The sequence below is a fragment of the Haemaphysalis longicornis genome, unplaced genomic scaffold (assembly GCF_048455015.1).
Source record: "Haemaphysalis longicornis isolate Haplotype H1 unplaced genomic scaffold, Haemaphysalis longicornis Haplotype H1 scaffold_2, whole genome shotgun sequence".
In the NCBI taxonomy this organism is placed as follows: domain Eukaryota; kingdom Metazoa; phylum Arthropoda; class Arachnida; order Ixodida; family Ixodidae; genus Haemaphysalis; species Haemaphysalis longicornis.
In genome coordinates this window covers 86,501,307-86,522,491 of record NW_027526295.1, presented here as the reverse complement: position 1 = coordinate 86,522,491, position 21,185 = coordinate 86,501,307, and the positions used below count along the sequence as shown (strand labels likewise).

Below are 21,185 nucleotides of genomic sequence, written 5' to 3'. Positions count from 1 at the left end.
AAAACACGATTAACCAGTCGCGGGGTAGTCTCCAAGAGATATACATGCGCACTCTGCACCACCAAACCTATAAATAATCGCGACCTTTCACCCCCCTTTTATTGTGATCAAAGGCCAGTAGTGGCCCAAAATGTCTTTATTTGTTTATTTGTTTTTGACCAGGCGAGGGCCTGCTTGTATTTCATCAACACCGAACTAACCCGCCTGAATCACCACTTTATAGACATTGAGCAATTATTTGAATTGGTTTATTGTAGCAAGCTGTCTTGTTTATTTCCTTATTTTTTTTGGCATTTCCTGTCTCATTTGAAATTTGGAGACCAGATAGCTTTTACTACGGGCCATGCACTGGCGACAACAAATATTTGATTTCACTTTAAACAATTTTCGGTTGTTTTATTGCTCACCAGCCAATGACCTGAAATATAAGAGGCTCTTAAAACATGTGCTGGCATTTCTTTCCTGCACTGCAGTACAACTAATCATGACTTTTATCATATTTTGTTCACAAATTGTAATATTTAAAAAGTATTCAGCTGAATGAAAATGTTATTTCAGTAGCATGCGCAATAAACAGGGCCTCAATGCCTCTCACCACGTGGTTCACTTGTTTCTGTCACAAATAACCTGATTGCAGCCACATTCCACCCAAGACGAAGGTAACATATCCTCTGGGATGATGAATATTTAAAATGCCTTACGAGTAAGTGCTAAGCACATGAAATTGTGGCATTAAAACCGAAGATCCCTCTGCGGCATCCTTCACTTGGGGCAGCGCTTGATCACAAACTTCGAGAAGTTGAAAAATGCTCCATGCGCCGCTCCAGCCAGCAGAAACAATGCAGGACTCAAGTTGGTAGGTGGACCGTTGGCATCCTGCGATTGTGAAGATTTTTTTAGTAGATGCACTTTTTTTTGTACCACTGTTCATTTTTCCATTAACAAGCAGCGGAACTCCTGCAGGTTCTACGAATCATACAAGCATAATAAAACGCAGCAATGCAGAACAATTGGCAGGGTTACCTCAATTTTTTTTTCTAGGAATGAAAAAAATGTAGGTAATCTATACACAACTACAATCAAACCTTTCAATTTTTACCTACTTCACTCCTAACAAGCACACATACACGTTAGACATGTGAGAAAGCTGCTAAATTTATGCCCACAAACTTAATCAGGCATCAGAAATCGGCAGGGAACGACCTGCCACCTTTAAATGGCACTTTTTTCGTTCAAAACACCAAAATGGGCGAGAAAGACCCATAACTATGATTTGGTACCCTTATCTGGTATGGTTTTCAGGCAATGCTTACATCTCACTTCAGTACCTTCAGGTGGTGGAGATCTTTGAAAACTCATTGTGGGCAAGTGGGTTGTGTTCAAGGTCTCGTATCTTGCCAGCATATGCTGGATTCCAGCATTCCCAAATCAACGTGACGACTCGAATGTGATGGATGCAAGAGAAAGAATAAGCACACGCCAAGGGCGTAGCCGGGGGGGGGGAAGGGAGGGGGGTCCCGGTTCCCCCCCCCCTTCATAATGTTTTATGTCAAGGCTGGAGTTATCTTTGTGGGTGTTCTTTTCCCCGGGGCTTCTCCTCCAAGCCGCTGCAGCGCTGAGGATCTCACCCCGGGTATCTCCAACCGACAAACTCAGCCTCCGATCAAAACTATACATTTATTTACAGCCCAGTAGGCGGCTAAAAAACAGTGCTCAGGCGGAGCTCGAAGACGACGGGCCGAGCTCTCCTGTGCCCGGACCGCGTCTCTCTCGTCTCCTTGTCTTCATATTCCCTCCACCCTAACGCTGGGGGTCAGGGAAGAGGGAAAAGCGAGTCCTTCGTGGGAACCCCATGTGGTGGCCATTAGCGCGTCCGGTGCGAGCAGGCGCGACCCTCTTCGGAATGCGGGGAGTTTCAAGGCGCCGCGTGACACGACACGTGCGTTCAATTTCTGTGCTGCTCGTCCCAGGGCCCGCGCCAGTTCATGCGTCGAAGCGCCCGACACCTCCACCGCCACTGTGAAACATAACTTCAGGAATGTTTCACACACCACACACACTTTGCGAGCGTGCTCCATCGTTCCTTCAATTGGCGACACAACAATGAGCAGGGCCAGTGCCCCTTGACCCTGGCTGCAGGTCACCATGACAAATTAGGCACAATCCTCACATAGCTCATTCAGAGCGAGCGGCCTTTAGAATGCGGTACGCACCGGCCGTCGTCGTCCGAAAACGCCCTTGCCATGCGTCGCACACCCTCACACAACAGTATCATGGGCCCCTCTCCTCCTCGCTTCCTCGCTCGGGAAGGGACCACTGCTGGCTCGTCACCATGCGTTGAAGCCACTCTGCACTGACGCTTTCGCCTCTTTCTAGGCGAACCCTCGGGTTCGGCCGCTTCTGCGCTCGGAGCGCCGTGCTCCACTACGCACCGTTGGTCAGCGTAAGCAGCAGAGGACTGCTTAGCGCCTACGTCAACGCTGACATGAAATGCTGTAGGGGCTATCTCTTCAGCCACTCCTACAGACCTACCTGCAACTGCCCTGGGCTGCATTACATGAGCGGCCGTACCCTGATTTACACTTTCCTCGCTGAATTCGCTGGAGCTCGCTATGACAATCATATTGTCGGTACTCGACATTTGGGTATCTCGAGAAACACAAGATACAGTGTGCGTGACACCATCTGCATCCGATTCCTCGCGCGATTCCCGTTCTGCTGCCTCCTGCAATGCAACTGGCCGCTCGCCCACGCTCCCGGACCGTTCTCCCTCTCTGAACGCGGTGACAACGGGCTCACGCTCGACTAAAAACCAGCCCCTTCACAACGGCTGATTTAAGAACTTCATAGTTCTTCCCCTCCTTCCTGTGCGAACCCTCGTGTTCGGCCGCTACTGCACCCCTGTGCGCGCACAAAGCGCCGTTCTCTACCACACAACGTTGTGTGAAGCAAGGAGTAGCGAGGGGCTCATCAGCAACATGAACAATAACATGCGACGCTGCGGAGCCTTTCTCTCTTGCCATCAGCTTCATCACGAGCATGCGCACACTCTCATTCAACTTTGACTGCCTGTCATTTACCAACGCAGCCGCGCGCGTAACACCTTCGTTCACCTCCATCTTTATTTCGGTGAAATTCTCTAAGCGGGATGCTTCACTATCCTGCTCCCCGGTTGCAGAAAATCTCAACGCCCACGAAGGAACGTGCGCCACTATCCTATCTTCGCCTTTCCCACGTGACTCTGATCGTGGCGGATCGCACGAAACAGGAGGACTACGCGCGCCCAGTGAATGGGTTCCACCCAGCGCATCTTTCGGCATACCGGAGCACCCCAGTTCACTCTCTCCCCGAGTGCTGAACATTACTGTTTGAGCAATCGGTGAGGTAGGAACATTGTTAGCTCTCTTGAAACGTCCACTCTTCGAACGTTCCGCTGCTAACTCTGCCTCAGCGATTCTCAATTTCGCCAGCAATAGCACCTTCTGCTCAGCGAACGACATTGCAATGCTTGCTGTCCCTGCAACGTTCATGCACGCTTCCTAACCCTCATCATTATCTCGCGGCTACACCTAGATAATCGCTAGATGTCATGGTGAACCACAGACCCAGCATCAAACGAGGCACTGACCTGTATAGCTCGGCGCCTGTAGAGATGCCGCACCGGTGCAGATGGGTTATCCGTTTATGCACCGCTCCTTCTGCCGAGGACCAAACAATCGCCCGCCGACTTCTCGCCTGCCGCTTCTCCTTCAGTGGGCTGCTGATGCCTCCACTGACCGCTCACCAAGCTGCTTCTCCGCTGCTCAGCAGGCCGCAGAGATTGCCTCGGTCTCCGTTGAGACGTCCGTTGAGCGCCGCTCGAGCCGCTTCTCCACCTGGGTGGCGAGCTCGCTGCTCCTGCAGATCTCGTTCAGCAGGCTGCCGCTCTCCGTTGAGAAGTCCGCTGAGCGCCGGTCGAGCCGCTTCCCCACCAGGCTGACGAGCTCGCTGCTCCCGCCGATCCCGTTCAGCAGGCCGCGACTTCTCCGCCTGCTCCATCTCGCCCGCCGGGTGGCTGAGTCGTCGCTGTTGAAGATCCTGTCGACTGCGCCAGTTATCTTCTGGATGTTCTTTTCCCCGGGGCTTCTCCTCCAAGCCGCTGCAGCGCTGAGGATCTCACCCCGGGTATCTCCAACCGACAAACTCAGCCTCCGATCAAAACTGTACATTTATTTACAGCCCAGTGGGAGGCTAAAAAACAGTGCTCAGGCGGAGCTCGAAGACGACGGGCCGAGCTCTCCTGTGCCCGGACCGCATCTCTCTCGTCTCCTTGTCTTCATATTCCCTCCACCCTGACGCTGGGGGCCAGGGAAGAGGGAAAAGCGAGTCCTTCGTGGGGGTCCAACCCCATGTGGTGGCCAATAGCGCATCTGGTGCGAGCGGGCGCGACCTTCCTCGGGATGCGCGGAGTTTCAATGCGCCGAGCGACACGTGCGTTCAATTTCTGTGCCGCTCGTCCCGGGGCCCGCGCCAGTTCGTGCGTCGAAGGAGTGTGGGCATGCCCGTGAAAAAGCTGATAGCCAGAGAAACAGCCTCAGCTGCGTCGCATGTTCTAATTCATGTTACCGATGAGCCCCTCTCTACTCCTTGCGTCACACAACGGTGTGTGGTAGAGAACGACGCTTCGTGCGCGAACGGTGGTTCAGTAGCGGCCGAACGCGAGGGTTCGCACATTAAGGAGCGGAAGAACTATGAGGTTCTTAAATCAGCCGTTCTGAAGGGGCGGAGACTGGCTTCAGTTGAGCGTGAGCCTGTCATCGCACAGTGCGGAGACAGAGAACATCCTGGGAGCGTGGCCGAGCGGCCAGTAGCTTTGCAGGATGCGGCAGCACGGGAATCGCGTGAAGAATCGGATGCAGTTGGTGTCGCGCACACTGCATCGTGTGTTTCTGGAGGTCCCCGAATGTCGAGTCAAGAAAATATGATTGCCATGGGAAGCTCCAGCGAATTGAGAGAGGGAAGTGCAAATCAGGGTACGGCCGTTCATGTAACGCAGCCGTAGGCAGTTGCAGGTAGAACTGCAGTGACTGAAGAGATAGCCTCTCCGGCATTGCATGACCGCGTTAACGTGCCCACGAAGCAGCCCTCTGCTGCTTACCCTGACCAAAGGTGTGTCGTAGAGAATGACACCTCGTGCGCGTACGGTGGGTCAGAAGCGGCCGAACCCGAGGGTTCGCCTGGAAAGAGGCGCAAGCGTCAGTCAGCTTCACCTCAGTGCAGAGTGGCTCCAACGCATGCTGACGACCCAGCAGTGGTCCCTTCCCGAGCGAGGAAGAGAGGGGCCCCTGATACTGTTGTGTGAGGGTGTGCGGCGCATGGCAAGGGCGTTTTCGGACGACGACGGCCGGTGCGTACCGCATTCTAAAGGCCGCTCGCTCTGAATGAGCTATGTGAGGATTGTGCCTAATTTGTCATGGTGACCTGCAGCCAGGGTCAAGAGGCACTGGCCGTGCTGATTGTTGTGTCGTCAACTGAAGGAACGATGGTGCACGACAAAATGTGTGTGTGGTGTGTGTTTCGTGTGTGAAACATTCGTGAAGGTATGTTTCACAGTGGCGGTTGAGGTGTCGGGCGCTTCGACGCACGAACTGGCGCGGGCCCCGGGACGAGTGGCACAGAAATTGAACGCACGTGTCGCTTGGCGCCTTGAAACTCCGCGCATCCCGAGAAAGGTCACGCCTGCTCGCTCTGGATGCGCTAATGGCCACCACATGGGGTTGGACCCCCACGAAGGACTCGCTTTTCCCTCTTCCCTAGCCCCCAGCGTCAGGGTGGAGGGAAGATGAAGACAAGGAGACGACATCGGGAGACGTGGTCCGGGCGCAGGAGAGCTCGGCCCGTCGTCTTCGAGCTCCGCCTGAGCACCGTTTTTTAGTTGCCCGCCGGGCTGTAAATAAATGTACAGTTTTGTATCGGAGGCTGAGTTTGTCGGTTGAGGATACCCGGGGTCAGATCCTCAGCGCTACTGCGGCTTGGAGGAGAAGCCCCGGGGAAAAGAACATCCAAGAAGATAACTGCTGGGCTGCGGTTTAAGCAGCCTGAAAAACCCCCTGAAGTCACCTGCAGGCGCGGAACCTGCAGTTTTAAGGACATTCTTGCTCATATAAAGCTGAAAACAAGGGCTATGTCAACGTCTGATCCCTGCGCCCACTCCAGATGCTGTACCTGTCAACATATACAGGCCGGCTGCATTTCGCGCCGGATACACCGACAAGCGCTGGGAACCTGCCACGAGCCAATCGAAACAGCCCCACTGTTTCAATGCCGGAACAGCACGGCCGGGGAATGGCAGAACAGCAGCAAAAGCCTCATATAGGCTTACATGTTGTCGGGAGCGTGTCATTCCTTGTCTTTACACTGGTACAAAGTATAATCACATGACAGAGCACGTCGCTGTATTTTGTTCAGTCAACTATCAATCCTTGATATGTTTACTTTTCTACCGACATCGCATTTCATTGACTATTGCAGATCCATAATTTCTGCTGCATAAAAAGCATTGCTCTGCCCATCTTGTATTTCCTCCACATCAACAAAACTACACAATTCTCCCTAATGCGGAGCTTTGTTTTTTTTTTGGCACTATTCCAGTTTCCTTGACCTCCCTCTTGGTTAGAATCAGCATTCTGTATTTGCTTAACCGGAGTTTTACTGAAGCCATGTCTGTTTCGATTTAACAGATAGAAAGATAATGAAATTTAAGAAACGTGCAACAAGCTCAACATTCAACAGCAGTGCAATAAGGTTCCGCTTAGCGAAAGTTTACTACTCGCGCTACTAGCACAAAAAATAACAAAAGGCGATTACTTAAGGACGAAGACGCACATTTGCTAGTTTCACCGCCATAATATACGAATGCGCCGCATGTACAGTTCACTGCGATTCGGAGGTTGTTGCGGGAAAGCTACTCTTTCAAACGAAGCAGGAAGAACAACAGCTTTAGCAAATATTCCATGCAAGTTTCGTTATCATTGGTGTAGATAAAGGGCAACCAAGTCCAAGTCTGTGCTTGGTAACAACGAATGTATGTACAGCTTGAAACCCAAAGGGTGGCAAGTCAGTCGTGCAGGCCATTGTTGTATCATGGAACAGCCAACAAGGGAGCGAAGAGTGTGAAATCTCGATTTTCATGGTTCCGAAACAAAACCGTGGGCTGGTGGCACGCTTGGCGGCTCAATAACCTTCAAATCGTGCTCGACTGTACTTCACAGCTGACAAGAAAACTTAATAGTCCCTTTTCTAAAACACGAGAATCTTGATAGTAAACATTCAGTGTTGGCCTCCACTTCCGCCTGACGAACTTCGGGGTCCGCGCGCCACTCACGAGCGCACTCATGATCACACTCACGAGCGCGGGTCCGCCTAACCACCTGCTCTGCGGACGAATGAATCGCCGGTGGTCTGCCCCTAGACCAGCGAACAGCAATTTAGCTGATCATCACTATCATCACCATCTAAGCTCCTTAAAGGAGCCATGAAGAGAAAATACAACTTCGTTTAATTTGAAAGAACTAGGATTCAGTGTGTCACTCAGCTCCATTACAGCCGCAAAATATGTTTTTTAACGAAAAAAAAGCAAGAAGTATTTAAAAACTTTCAAATTTTGCGCCACAGTGACGTGTTATGAGCAAGAATGACGTCATACGGGCCCACAATAAAACATAATTTTCACTACCTTAACTGCACGTTAACGTTCAAGTGATGCGGTCAAATGAAACTAGAGGCCGGATTACAGACGTCCAGTCATGTGCCGTCGCGACAGGTCAGTTAGGCGGCCGCCAATCGCACAAACAAGGTTCCGTGACGTCATAGATAAGTTGCGGGAAATTGGCTAGGGGGTCGCGACTGCTTCAAACGTTTTCCTTAATATCTCCGTTATTTTTTCGAAGATTGCGATGATATTGGGATCATTGTTATCAGGACTAAGCAGTCTTTCTAATAAACCCAACTTGTATTTTGTCTTCATGGCTCCTTTAAGGTGGGCTGTACAGGTAGTGTTGAGCATACACAAATCGCATGTTAAAGTCAGTTATTTCAAGCTTCGTTTGCAAAACAACGTGCAAGATGCCTTGCCTACATATTTCCCCGTCCCATTTTTTGGTCGACCCCACCCCCCCCCCTCCCCCCGAAAAAAATTCCTGGCTACGCGCCTGGCACACGCCCAATCAGGAGTACGTTCAGCATGCACGTCGGTTGTTTAAAAAAAAAGTGCAATGTATTGCTCAGAAGACTCAATGCTTGCACGCATCTTTTAGCAGCAACGGCCTTGGCAGATGTGTTTCAGTGGTTTTCTTCTCTCATAACATCCACAGTGCTTTCAGGAAAAGCCCCAGGACTAGCAATTAGCATGTTCCACTTAAGAATAATGCTGCTTATACTTTACACTTTCAAATCTTTTTCTTTGTGGAAGGATGTTTCTTTATTGGCGGTACAGCACTAGCGTGCGTAAATCGCAGCCTTCAGAACTCCAATCAGGCCTCTTTAAATGGTACAGGCAGTTACATAACTATTTGAAAAAGTGGACTGCAAGGACTGTCAATTCACATGATAAACATCCAAAAAATAGCTGAAAACAGAACAGGTAAGGCTTTATCGAAGACTAAACTACAAAGGTAACAACATTTTGGTGTCACCACCTAAGAAATATGGCTTCACCGTAAACATGACTAACACCAGGAAGTTCGTATACATGGTGATTAACTGTTACGCCCGCATGATGATTTTGGGTGAAACTGAGTTTTCCGAAATTAACAAGAAAGGTTGTCATTTAGCGGCTACATGTTAGGCTATGCATGAAACACCAATAATTGTTACGGGGGCGAGAACTTGTACATTCAAGTGATCGAACATTATTCAAGTATGGTAGCCCACTGTGCTACCAAAACTGTGTTTGAAAACTTACGTTCTGGCGGCCAAACACTGTTGACAATGCTTGTGGCTCTTGTCCGGTTTAATGTAGGGACGTGATGTGCTCAGACCGTCCAGAGGTCTAAAACAGGATGACACATGATTACCACACAGGCAAGAATGGAAATTATTGGGTGCACGAATGTTACAACTCGGGCAACACAATATTCAGCCAAAATCAATGCCCGCGTACAGCGGCACCGTACACATGGTGAGGTGGCTCGCCGCAAAGGCAACGAAGCTTGCGAGGCGCGCACATTCGCTCGCAAACGATTCTCCCTCGCCATTCCCAACACGGCACAAATGACAGCGGTGATTAACGAAGCCGTAAACGCTGCGCAGCACAGTTTAGAGGAGTAGCCGCCCGTGTTCTGATAAACTACGCGTAAGACGTGGTTTGCAGTGGTGAACTCTGAAGCTGTTCAATGTAGAGCTGCGGAATGGGAAACGTTACTGAGTTACTGAGCGCCACTGCGTTACTGAGCGCCAGTGCGTTCAGCGCTCAATGCAAGCACCACAATGTTCTTTCGCACATCGCCTTTCTAAAGACGAGCCCTCAAGGTTCAACCTAGCTAGTTCAGTTAAACAATTCACACACGCGGGCTCCTGTTAACGAATCCTTAAAGCGGCGCTGACAGCTACAAACGGCATCCTGTGAAAAGAAAGGCGGCAATTGTGTTGAGACAGCTTACCTTCAGGAAACGAAGCAGAAGAGCGAGCGACGTTCAGGGGCAAGCGCCGAACGAATTCAGCCGTCTTCAGGTGGCAAAGTTGTTCTCAAATACTTCATCGCGAAGTCGAACACGACAGACATAACCGAACACGACGAGGTGTCCAATTAATCATAATAACTGCGCTTGTGTAACTGCACACCACAGTAAACAATCCATGAAGGACGGGTCACGGCATGGAGGGTCACGGGGTATCTGTTCCGGAATCCGGCCACACCGCCGCGCGCCGTACTCAGGGTTTCGGCCGTTGGCAGGGAGTTGCGTAAAGAAATTAAAACGACAACAATAAATAATTGCCTCTTTTACTGACTACAACAGTAAATTATTATTTTTTGTGTGCAATATAATAAAGAAGCTTAGATTTTTAAAGTTTACAAACACAAAACACGGACTGAGTTTTTTGGCGCTCCATTTGAACGTTAAAAAAGCAGCAGATAGTAAGATAACACTGCGCAATGAAATTTGGCAGTGTTCTAGTGTAAGTAATCGTATTATTATTTGGCGTCTGTTTATTTAGCGCCCGACTTCATGCCCCCTCCATTCCCAACTTTTGTTTTCTTTTGATATCTGCCTTGTTCTCCAACGTTGTTTCTGTAGGCGAAACTAGGTGGTCTGTTTATTGCATTTGTACACAATATTTACGGTCGCTAACAATAAGAATGGAATAAAATTGTGATTGCTAGTACTTCATAACTCCACTGAGTGACGAGAATGACTGTTGTCAGAGGGGGCTATGATTGTGCTGGTGGGGCAGGAGAGGAACAGGGAATGACGGAATGATGATACAGATGTCACAGTTCAAGGTTGTGCTGTGCTCGGTGCAAGCTTGTAGAAAACAAAAAGTGGGAGGGGGAGTGTTATTCTGTCGATGTCGTAATAAGCAAGGGCTGATATTTTTTCCTGTTTCATTGTCGGTGCTGCCGCTGCTTTTTATTGAATTTGGCAGCTTTTTTTTTTGCTTTTGAACATTTTTGACGAGGTTGGGTGGATGGCACAATGGGATGTCTTTTTGAAATTATATTGATACCATGACCTCAATCAATGATGAGCTTAACACCTTTTCCCCACCCTTTCAACACCCTTCCAAAAAAAGGGTGTTGAGGTTGGTCAACACCCTTTTTTTCACGCAAAAAGGGTGGAAAGCTACAAAAAAGGGTGTTGAGATTCAAGAAAAAGGGCGTAAGGGCCTCCCAACACCCTTTTATAAATTATCTTACACCCTTTTTGGCCAAAAGGGGGTAAAAAAGCTTAGTGTGTACCTTCACTCTTAACGAGCCGTCCTATCTGTTTGTAGCGTTGGTGTCACTAAAACATGTGTTCGGCTGCGACCGCTTCCTGTCAACTCTTCCCATAATGTCAGTGACTATTGGAATTATGTGCCCCCCAGTGATGGTGCGAGAGCGCCCCTGTTACTGCTTTGCGCTTTCGGTTCTTGAGCAGAGCGGCCCCCTCTGAAGTGGGCGCTACCTGTCACTCTTTCTACAAGCTGACGAACGATGGAGGACAGCGTTTTGAAAGAGTTGTGTACTCCCCTCTCTTTTCTGCATGTTTAGGTTTGTTTTCGTTTTGTGTTTTCTTTTGTTTGCTTTTGTTTGCTTTTTTTTCTCTCTTTGTGTCTCTTTTTTGCAAACCTTCACCTCACCTCGCCGGGAGTGTGCGTTTGTGGCTGCGTTTGTGGCTCCCCAAATCCCCCCTCTCTCTTTTTTCGGTGTCGTTGGAGGACGAGCTTATAAATACGTGCACAGAAATACGAAATGTTGTCTTGAGAAAGATATATATAGCGAATCAGACATGAAATGAGGGGCTGGGTGAATTAAGACAGAATAAGGGTTTGCAGTCAAGAAAACCTCAAAAAGCAAAGGGGCGAATGCGGTAGGTCATAGACTCAGATAAACAATTTTTTGAGTCAGAAAGAAAGTGGCAAAAAAAGCACGTCATCCCTATTTCATCTTTGCCGCGATTTCAAAGCGCTTTTTCAAAGAAAGTGCTACGAGTTGTGCCGCGCCTCCGCCAGATGGCGCCACGTGTCCCGCGACCAAGAGAAGACGCAGCGAAACATCCCCCTGGCGAGGGGCACGATCAAATGCAGAGCATTTCCGCGGGCGCACGACGTTAAGTAGTTTGCGTAACATTAAGGTTGTTGCACTTGTAGCAACTGCTGACGAGAGAGCGCTCGTCAGCAGTAATTTGAATGAGTCAACGATATAAGGTGTGTCCGTAGCCTTCCATTCTGTGTCGGCTTTGTGGCGCAGTGGGTGGAGCACCATGTACATTGCGTTCCACCCGCAGGGTCGAGGGATCGAAACCGGGCGCCGGATAGTATTTTTTTATATTGTAGGGAGGGGTGCGGTGCGGACACAGACGTCAACGCGGGTGACATCTTGAGTTACTGAAATGCTCTGCATTTAAAATGCCCGCCGGGTGGCATCCGAACCGGCGACCTCCAGAATACCGGTCTGGTGCGATAACCACTACGCTACCGGCGGGGCTGTTTCCCGAAAACTTTCTCGGGTATTTGTGTTAAGGCATTTTTTTGTTTTCTCCACTTGGGGGTGGTAGCCAATGCCACTCGGACTGCTCGGGGTGAAGGGGACCTTCTTTTTAACCCCCAGGCCGTGACTCGAGTGTCTACGGCATGTCGATAGTGGTCGCCCAGCGTTGAACCCTCTTAAGCTACCTTTGGCACCAAGACTGCCAGAGCAGAGGCCCTCGCTATGCATGTAGCGATCACAAATGTGAAATGAGGAGCTTGGTGAATTAGGACAGAATAAGGGTTTGCAGTCAAGAAAACCTCGGAAAGCAAAAGGAGAATGCGGTAGGTCATAGAAACAGATGAAGAAGTTTTTGCGTCAGACAGAAAGTGGAGACAAAATGCCCGCCGTGGAGGATCCGAACTCACGACCTTCAGAATGCCAGTCTTGTGCGATGACCGCTACGCTACCGGCGGGGCCATTTTCCCCTCCATTTTCTGGGGTATATATATTAAGGTATTTTTGTTTTCTGGGCTTGGGGCTGGTAGCCAGTGCCACTCGGACTACTCTGGGTGAAGGGGACCTCTTTTTAACCCCCAAGCCATGACTCCAGTGTCTACAGCATGTCGAGAGTGATCAACCAGCGTTGAACCCTCTTAAGCTACCTATGGCACCAAGACTGCCAGAACAGAGGCCCTCGCTATGCATGTAGCGAATCAGAATGGCAAATGAAGGGCTTGTTAAAAATAACACAGAAATAAGAGTTGGCAGTCAAGAAAACCTCGGAAATCAAAGAAGAGGTTGTGGTAGGCCATTGAAACAGAAAAATATTTTGGAAATAAAGAAAGAAAGTGGAGAAAAAATGCCCGCCAGGTGGGATTCGAACCCACGATTTCCAGAATACCGGTCTGGAGCGATAACCACAACGCTACCAGTTGGGCGATTTTCCCCTCCACTTTCTAGGGTATTTATGTTAAGGTATTTTTGTTTCCTGTGATTGGGGGGGGGGGTAGCCAGGGCCACTCGGATTGTTCGGGGTGAAGGGGACCTACTTTTTAACCCCCGGGTCGTGACTCCAGTGTCTACGACACGTCAAGAGTGGTCCACCAGCGTTGAACCCTCTTAAACTTCCTATGGCACCAAGACTGCCAGAACCGAGGCCCTCGCTAAACATGTAGCGAATCAGAATGGGAAATAAGGGGCTCGTTGAAAATAACACAGAAATAAGAGTTGGCAGTCAAGAAAACGTTTGAAAGCAAAGGAATGTGGTAGGTCATTGAAAGACGTAAAGTATTTAGAAAGAAAGAAAGAAAGAAAGAAAGGAAGAAAGAAAGAAAGAAAGAAAGAAAGAAAGAAAGAAAGAAAGAAAGAAAGAAAGAAAGAAAGAAAGAAAGAAACTGGAGAAAAATGCCCGCCACGTGGGATCCGAACCTACGACCTCCAGAATACAGGTGTGGTGCGATAACCACTACGCTACAGGCGGGTCTGTTTCCCCAAAACTTTCTCGGGTATTTATGTTAAGGTATTTTTTGTGTTTTCTCCACTAGGAGGTGGTAGCCAATGCCACTCGGACTGCTCGGGGTGGAGGGGACCTTCTTTTTAACCCCCGGGCCGTGACTCGAGTGTCTACGGCATGTCGAAAGTGGTAGACCAGCGTTGATCCCTCTTAAGCTACCTTTGGCACCAAGACTGCCAGAACAGAGGCCCTCGCTATGCATGTAGCGATCACAAATGTGAAATGAGGGGCTCCGTTAATTAGGACAGAATAAGGGTTGGTAGTCAAGAAAACCTCGGAAAGCAAAGGAGGGAATGCGATAGGTCATTGAATCAGATAAAGAAGTTTTGCGTCAGAAAGAAAGTATACACAAAATGCCCGCCGGGGAGGATCCGAACTCACGACCTCCAGAATGCCGGTCTTGTGCGATGACCACTACGCTACCCGCGGGGCTATTTTCCCCTCCACTTTCGGGGGTATATATATTAATGTATTTTTGTTTTCTGAGCTTGGTGCTAGTAGCCAGCGCCACTCGGACTACTCTGGGTGAAGGGGACCTCTTTTTAACCCCCAAGCCGTGACTCCAGTGTCTACGGCATGTCGAGAGTGGTCAACCAGCGTTGAACCCTCTTAAGCTACCTATGGCACCAAGACTGCCAGAACAGAGGCCCTCGCTATGCATGTAGCGTATCAGAATGGGAAATGAGAGGCTCGTTGAACATAACACAGAAATAAGAAATGGCAGTCAAGAAAACCTCGGAAAGCAAAGGAGAGGTTGTGGTAGGTCATTGAAAGAGATAAATAATTTGGAACGAAAGAAAGAGAGAAAGTGGAGAAAAAATGCTCGCCAGGTGGGATCCGAACCCACGATCTCCAGAATACTGGTGTGATGCGATAACCACTACGATACCGGTGGGGCGATTCCCCCCCCCCCACTTTCTAGGGTATTTATGTTAAGGTATTTTTGCTTCCTGTGATTGGGGGTGGTAGCCAGGGCCACTCGGACGGCTCGGGGTGAAGGGAACCTTCTCTTTACCCCTGGGCCGTGACTCAAGTGTCTATGACACGTCAAGAGTGGTCGACCAGCGTTGAACCCTCTTAAACTTCCTATGACACCAAGACTGGCAGAACCGATGCCCTCGCTAAACATGTAACGAATCAGAATGGGAAATGAGGCGCTCGTTGAAAATAACACAGAAATAAGAGTTGGCAGTCAAGAAAACCTCTGAAAGCAAAGGAATGTGGTAGGTCATTGAAACACGTAAAGTATTTGGAAAGAAAGAAAGAAAGAAAGAAAGAAAGAAAGAAAGAAAGAAAGAAAGAAAGAAAGAAAGAAAGAAAGAATGAAAGAAAGGAAGTGGAGAAAAAATTCCCGCCACGTGGGATCCGAACCAACGACCTCCAGAATACAGGTCTAGGGCGGTAACCACTACACTACCGGCGGGGTGATTTTACCGCCACTTTCTTGGTTATTTATGTTAAGGTATTTTGGCTTCCTGTCATTAAGGGTGGTAGCCAGCGTCCCAGTGGAGCTGGCTACCACCCCTAATCACAGGAAACAAAAACACCTTGTCGATCATGTGGACAAGGTATACCATGTCGAAATACCATGTCGACTCTCTCATTCGCCACTATCCCCCCAGCTTTCCATCCTTCATTAAGGATACAAATATTTTCTCTCGGATATCATGGAGATAAAAATTCCTATCTGTTTACTTGTTACCCTGGATGTCGTGTCGCTATACACTAACATTCCGCATGCGGATGGAATTACCGCTGTATCCTCTGCGGATGAGATGTCGGTGGGTGACAAACCTATCTTTTCTCTCCCCCTTGAAACTTTCATTCACCTTATCATTCAACTTGGCAGAAACTTGGAGGCTCACTAAGAGGGTTCAACATAAATTGAGAACTACTCAGCGGGCAATGGAGCGGAAAATGATAGTGTAACATTAAGGAACAAGAAGAGAGCGGAGTGGGTCAGGGAGCAAACTGGTTTTAAAGACATATTAGTAGAAATTAAGAAGAAGAAATGGACGTGGGCAGGGCATGTAATGCGAAGGCAAGATAACCGCTTGTCATTAAGGGTAACAGAGTGGATCCCTTGAGAAGGCAAGCGTTGCAGGGGGCGGCAGAAAGTTAGATGGGCAGATGAGATCAAGAAGTTTGCGGGGATAAATTGGTCACAGTTGGCACAGGACCGAGGTAATTGGAGGATAATGGGAGAGGCCTTTGCCCTGCAGCGGGCGTAGATAGGCTGGTGATGATGATGATGATGATCATTCAACTAACCATTTCGAGTTTGATGGTGTCAATTACGTGCAAGTCAGCGGAACGTCAATTGGAAGCAAAATCGGGCCCAACTACCCAAATATTTTTATAGGATGTCTACAATCAAACTTCCTCGTAACCAAGAATTTGAAGCCCCTCTACTACAAAATGTATACAGATGATATATTCATGATATGGCAGCACGGTGAAATGGAACTGCGTGCGTTTATTGATGCTCTTAACCTTGCGCATCCTACTATCTCCCTCTCTCATTCCTACTCTACGCACAGCATAAATTTCTTGGATGTTACTATCGCAGTTTCCCAGGGCAGGCTTTAGACTAATCTCTACAGAAAACCTACGGACACGCGCCAATATTTGCACTTCCACAGTGTTGTGTCGTGGGCGACGGCGAGCGGCCTCGGCAGCGACGGAGCGAGGGACGGCCGCCGGGCCCACCCACAAGCCCAAGAAGAAAGAGTGCCGCCTGCTCGTACCAAGACCAGAACCCAAAAAGAACGTTTATTGTTCAACAAGACGGCACCGAGACGCATACGCACGTGACCCGTCACGTGCGTCCACAGCAACGACATCTAGTTACAATTCATACAACCAAGCGCACACAGTGAGCGGGTGCTCCACTAGAGGGCGCCACTACACCACATCATCTCCCCGTCCAAAAGAAGTTCGCACACTCTGCGAAATACATACAGCCTTAAATGCACACTCCACATCATTCCCCCGTGCTTTGAAGAATGTCTGCATCTTCCTTTCACTTGACTCACACAACAGGCTATCAGTCGCTCACGACAGTTCTATAAGTCCCAAAAAAAACCCGCCAAAACACTTTCAATGATGATATACGATTCAACACAGACATGACACGCCCAACATGACACTAGGCATGAACCCTACGTCTACCCCCTACCGCACATAGTCGTGAAGCCACTGAGGCTGCTTAGTCTTACGGCGTGGACGCGTAGACGATGAACTTGAATTATCTGACGACCCAGAAGCCCCCTCATTTTCCCTTGTTTTGTCTACATGGTTATTTGGATCTATTTGTTCACTTTTTTCTTCCTGACATTCTAATGGTTCCCGAGGGGCAACGGATTCAGACCTTGCACTGGTAGAAACCTCCGACAGATCAGGGTCTGTCTGAACCCTGGGGCTTGTCCCTTCTGACAACTGTAGACTAGGGGACTGACTGTCACAAATGTCCAAGTTAGACAAAGAGTACAAAAACTCTCTATGCCTCGAAGAGAGTTCAACATTTTCAAAGGAATACGGTGCCGAGCCAATCTCAATTCCTTTCGGAACGACTGTGAGTTTCGAAGCGTTCCAGATCTTTCCATCACTGAGCTTAAAGGTGAAAGGTGCAACCTGAGCTTGCACTGTCAACGGCTTACTATACTTCAGAAATCCTTGCTTACGGAATTTTACCTTCACGACATCTCCCACCTTTATGCGGGTCTGCTGCGCACCTTTCCTTCTGTCAAAGTACTGTTTAGCTTTATGCTGCTTCGTGAAGACTTGATTCCGAACATGAGGCAGGAAATTGTCCGATTCCGCTGCCTTTTTACGTATCCTGCAGTTGCTAATATCCACTTTGGAACGAGGCTGACGTCCATGCAGCAAAAAAGCTGGAGAAAGACCTGTCACTGAATGTGGTGTGACCCTATACGACCCAAGAAATTGTGTAATGCTTTTCGAAGCATCCTTGCCTTCAAGTCTGGCTACCTGTAAATGTTCTTTGAGAACTCTGTTAAACCGTTCAATCTGGCCTTTAGCCTGAGGGTAATAATTCGACGAGAACACGTGGCGGATACCTTTCTCCTTTAGATACTCTTGCATTTGTTTGGAGACAAACTGGGGTCCATTATCCGTCACTAAAACCTCAGGGAGCCCTTCCCGACTGCAAGACCAGTCCAACAACTTAATGACCTCCTCAGTTGAAATGGAATTTGTGCCCAGAACCTCAGGCCACTTAGAGTAGTAATCGACTAGTGTAACAAGAAATCGGGGGTACGACACATCTATCGGACCGACGATGTCCATTCCCAACTTTTGCCAAGGCCCTTCAGGCCATTCCACTGGCTGCAACGGAGCTACATGAGGCTTAGCAGACTTGTCTGCCAGCTGACAAACGTGACAATGCTTTACATGTTCTTCAACATTGCGATCCATTTGAGGCCACCAGTAACGTTCCCGGAGAAGTTGCTTCCTTCGTACTATTCCTTGATGATTTTCATGTGCTAACTGGAGGAAGGTAGGTACAAGTACACAAGGGATAACTACACGGTCATCACGCATGAGTAATCCGTCCACAACAGAAAGTTCATCCCTTACATGAAAGTAAGCAGTTAAATCACTGTGTTCCTTTTTCTTATCGGGCCAACCCTTGGACACATACTCTGCTACCTTCTGCAACGTCACATCTGCCTTCGTTGCCAGCTGCACGGTTTCTTTATCGACTACTGATGTTACTAGTGACACGATCTCTTCCTCCTTAACAAGTTCTTGACCGATCTGAATGGGAAATCTCGATAGAGCGTCAGCCACCAGATTTTCTGACCCTTTGCAATACTCGATGTCAAAATTGTAATACAGCAAACGAGCTGACCACCTCGAAATCCTCAAAGGTCTCCGACGTGAGTCTCCTGCGGCTAACAAAGCCACTACAGCCTGATGGTCAGTTCTAAGTGTGAACCGTCTGCCCCAAAGAAAAATGTGCCACTTTTCACACGCGAACAAACAAGCCAGAGCTTCGCGCTCTCCCACAGAGTATTTTCTCTCCGTCTCGGACAAAGTTGTAGAAGCAAAGGCTACTGTTTCAAGCCTACGACCATACCGCTGCTGTAGTACCGCGCCAATTCCCACATCAGATGCGTCGGTAGTAACTACTACAGGCAAGTCAGGATTAAAGACCTTCACAACCGGAGAACATGTGAGGCACGCTTTCAACTGATCGAAACTGCGCTGAGCATCATCAGACCAACAAAACGTCTGACCCTTCCTGAGCATGAGGCGAAGTGGTTCAACTATCTCTGCATAGTTCTTTATGAACTTAGCATAGTATCCTGCAAGACCTAAAAATGATTGCAGTGACTTTATGTCCGTAGGAGCGGGAGCATGAACTATAGCTTTTACTTTGCTCTCCAAAGGTGAGATGCCCTCAGCCGAAATCTTGTGACCCAAAAAATCAAGTTCCTTGACCGAAAAAAGACATTTGTCGTTCAACTTCATGCCACTGTTTGCTATACATGTTAAGACTTCAACCAGGCTCGCGTCATGCTCAGCTTGAGTCTTTCCCCACACAAGAATATCATCAAGATAGAAAACAACATTTTTTCAATTTTTTAAGATCTGAGACATCATTTTTTGAAAAACCGCAGGCGCCGACGCCAGACCAAAACACACCCGCTTAAATCTGAATAAACCTTCATGAGTCACGAAAGTAGTTAAGTCCCTACTGCCCTCTTCCAGCAACAACTGATGATAAGCCGACGCCAAGTCAAGCTTAGAAAAACAAACAGCACCATGAAACATCTGCAACAGCTCTTCAACATGCAGTAAAGGATACCCATCAATGATAATTGCCTTATTCGGTTCCCGGAGGTCCACACAGAGCCGAATGTCCCCGTTCTTTTTCCGGACGACGACGAGTGGCGAAACCCACTCCGAGGCGTCGACACGCTCAATGACATCATTGTCTTCGAGGCGTCGCAGCTCGCTGGACACTGGATCACGGAGAGCAAAAGGCAATCTTCGTAGCTTAGATGCAACTGGAGTCACACCTGGCCGCCGTTGGATCTTATGCGAGACGTCCTTGACAAGACCCAACTCGCCGTTGAAGAGATGTTCGAAACCCGGGGGCACGTTCACGGAACACTGCACTGCACACACCGATGCTAGTCGACACGTAAGAGACGCACCGTCGATCTGAATGCCCAGTTGCTGGATGGCGTCGAGCCCCAAAAGAGATGTCCCTTTGTCGGTGACGTAGAATGTGACGGAGCAAGACCGTTGCAAGACTTGAACAGGAGCTTGGAATGAGCCGCGGATGCCGATACGTTGTTTGGAAAAATTCCACAAGTTGACGGAAGCCTTGGACAGCGCATGCTGTTTACTGAAGTGACGCTTGAAATCTTTGACAGTCATTTACGACACGGATGCTCCGGTATCGACTAAGAGTTGCATGGTCACTCCGCTGACTTCGGCTTGAACGACTAAGTCCTTTCTTGGAGGATTGTTGACGCTGACTTCCGCTTGGATGACTAAGTCCTTTCTAGAAGAAGTGCTGACTGTTAAGACGGAAGATCTCGAAGATGAGTTGATCTCCGTGGATGTTGGATGCTCTACAGGTTCCGGTGTCGAAGCGGGTCCCGTAGCTTCCTTCGAAGAAACTCGATGCACTGGTGCCGGCTTACGGCACATCGATGCGAAATGTCCCCACTTATTACAAGAGTTGCAGCGCCGATTTCTGGCTTTACAATATGAAAATGCTGAATTATGCGATTTATTTCCGCATCGCTCGCATAACTGAAGCTTGCCTGCAAACTTCTTCTGCTGAACTGTACCGCGGAACTCTACAGCTGACTGCGGATGGAAACGTCCATCTTGGGGGCCACCATCTTGTCTTCCCGAACCCGGTGGAATGACGTCACGGCCTCCACGGCTGGCCAGGCCATCTTGAATTCCTGTGCCGCCATTTTGAGCGCGCCGGCCTCCCCGGCGGCCCACGCCATCTTGACCCTCCACGCCGCCATCTTGATCGCGGCGGCTTCCCCGACCGCCATCTTCCGCGACGCCACCTTCTCCTCGTCGGCCTACCGCTTGTACTTGATGATGGGAACCGAAGGCTTGGTTCGCCAACGACAACGATTCAAAATTCCGACCAATCTCTTCAGCTTTCTCCAAAGACAACTTTTCGCCATGTGCGAGCAGCTTTTCTCTAACCTGGGGGTTAGACGTTCCATGTATGATTTGATCTAGGACGCGCTCCGCGTACGTCAGCCCGAACTTGCAACGTACGGCTTTCTCCTTTAGAGCGGTCACGTATTCTAAAAAACTTTCCCCCCGAAATTGACGACGGCTTGTGAACTCATGTCGTTCAACAAGCGTATTTGTGGACGCAGCGAAGAGCCGGTCCAGCTGCTCCAAAAGTTGGTCGAATTTCGAAATGGCCGGAGCCGAGGATGCGGTCACACTACAGTCGGTCGCGGAGTCGATCACGATAGGGCTGGTTACATTAGCGTCGGTCACGTTACT

At 49.0% G+C, this 21,185-nt stretch overlaps 1 long non-coding RNA gene across 1 annotated transcript; it reads right to left on the bottom strand.

The window, feature by feature from the left end:
• Nucleotides 1-247: 247 nt before the first annotated feature.
• Nucleotides 248-3,694, bottom strand: LOC144167230 (uncharacterized). The gene is made up of 2 exons (XR_013321894.1): nt 3,629-3,694; nt 248-876 (listed from the first exon to the last, which is right to left on the bottom strand). It is a non-coding gene; the product is annotated as an uncharacterized LOC144167230 (long non-coding RNA).
• Between the last annotated feature and the right edge of the window lie 17,491 nt (nt 3,695-21,185).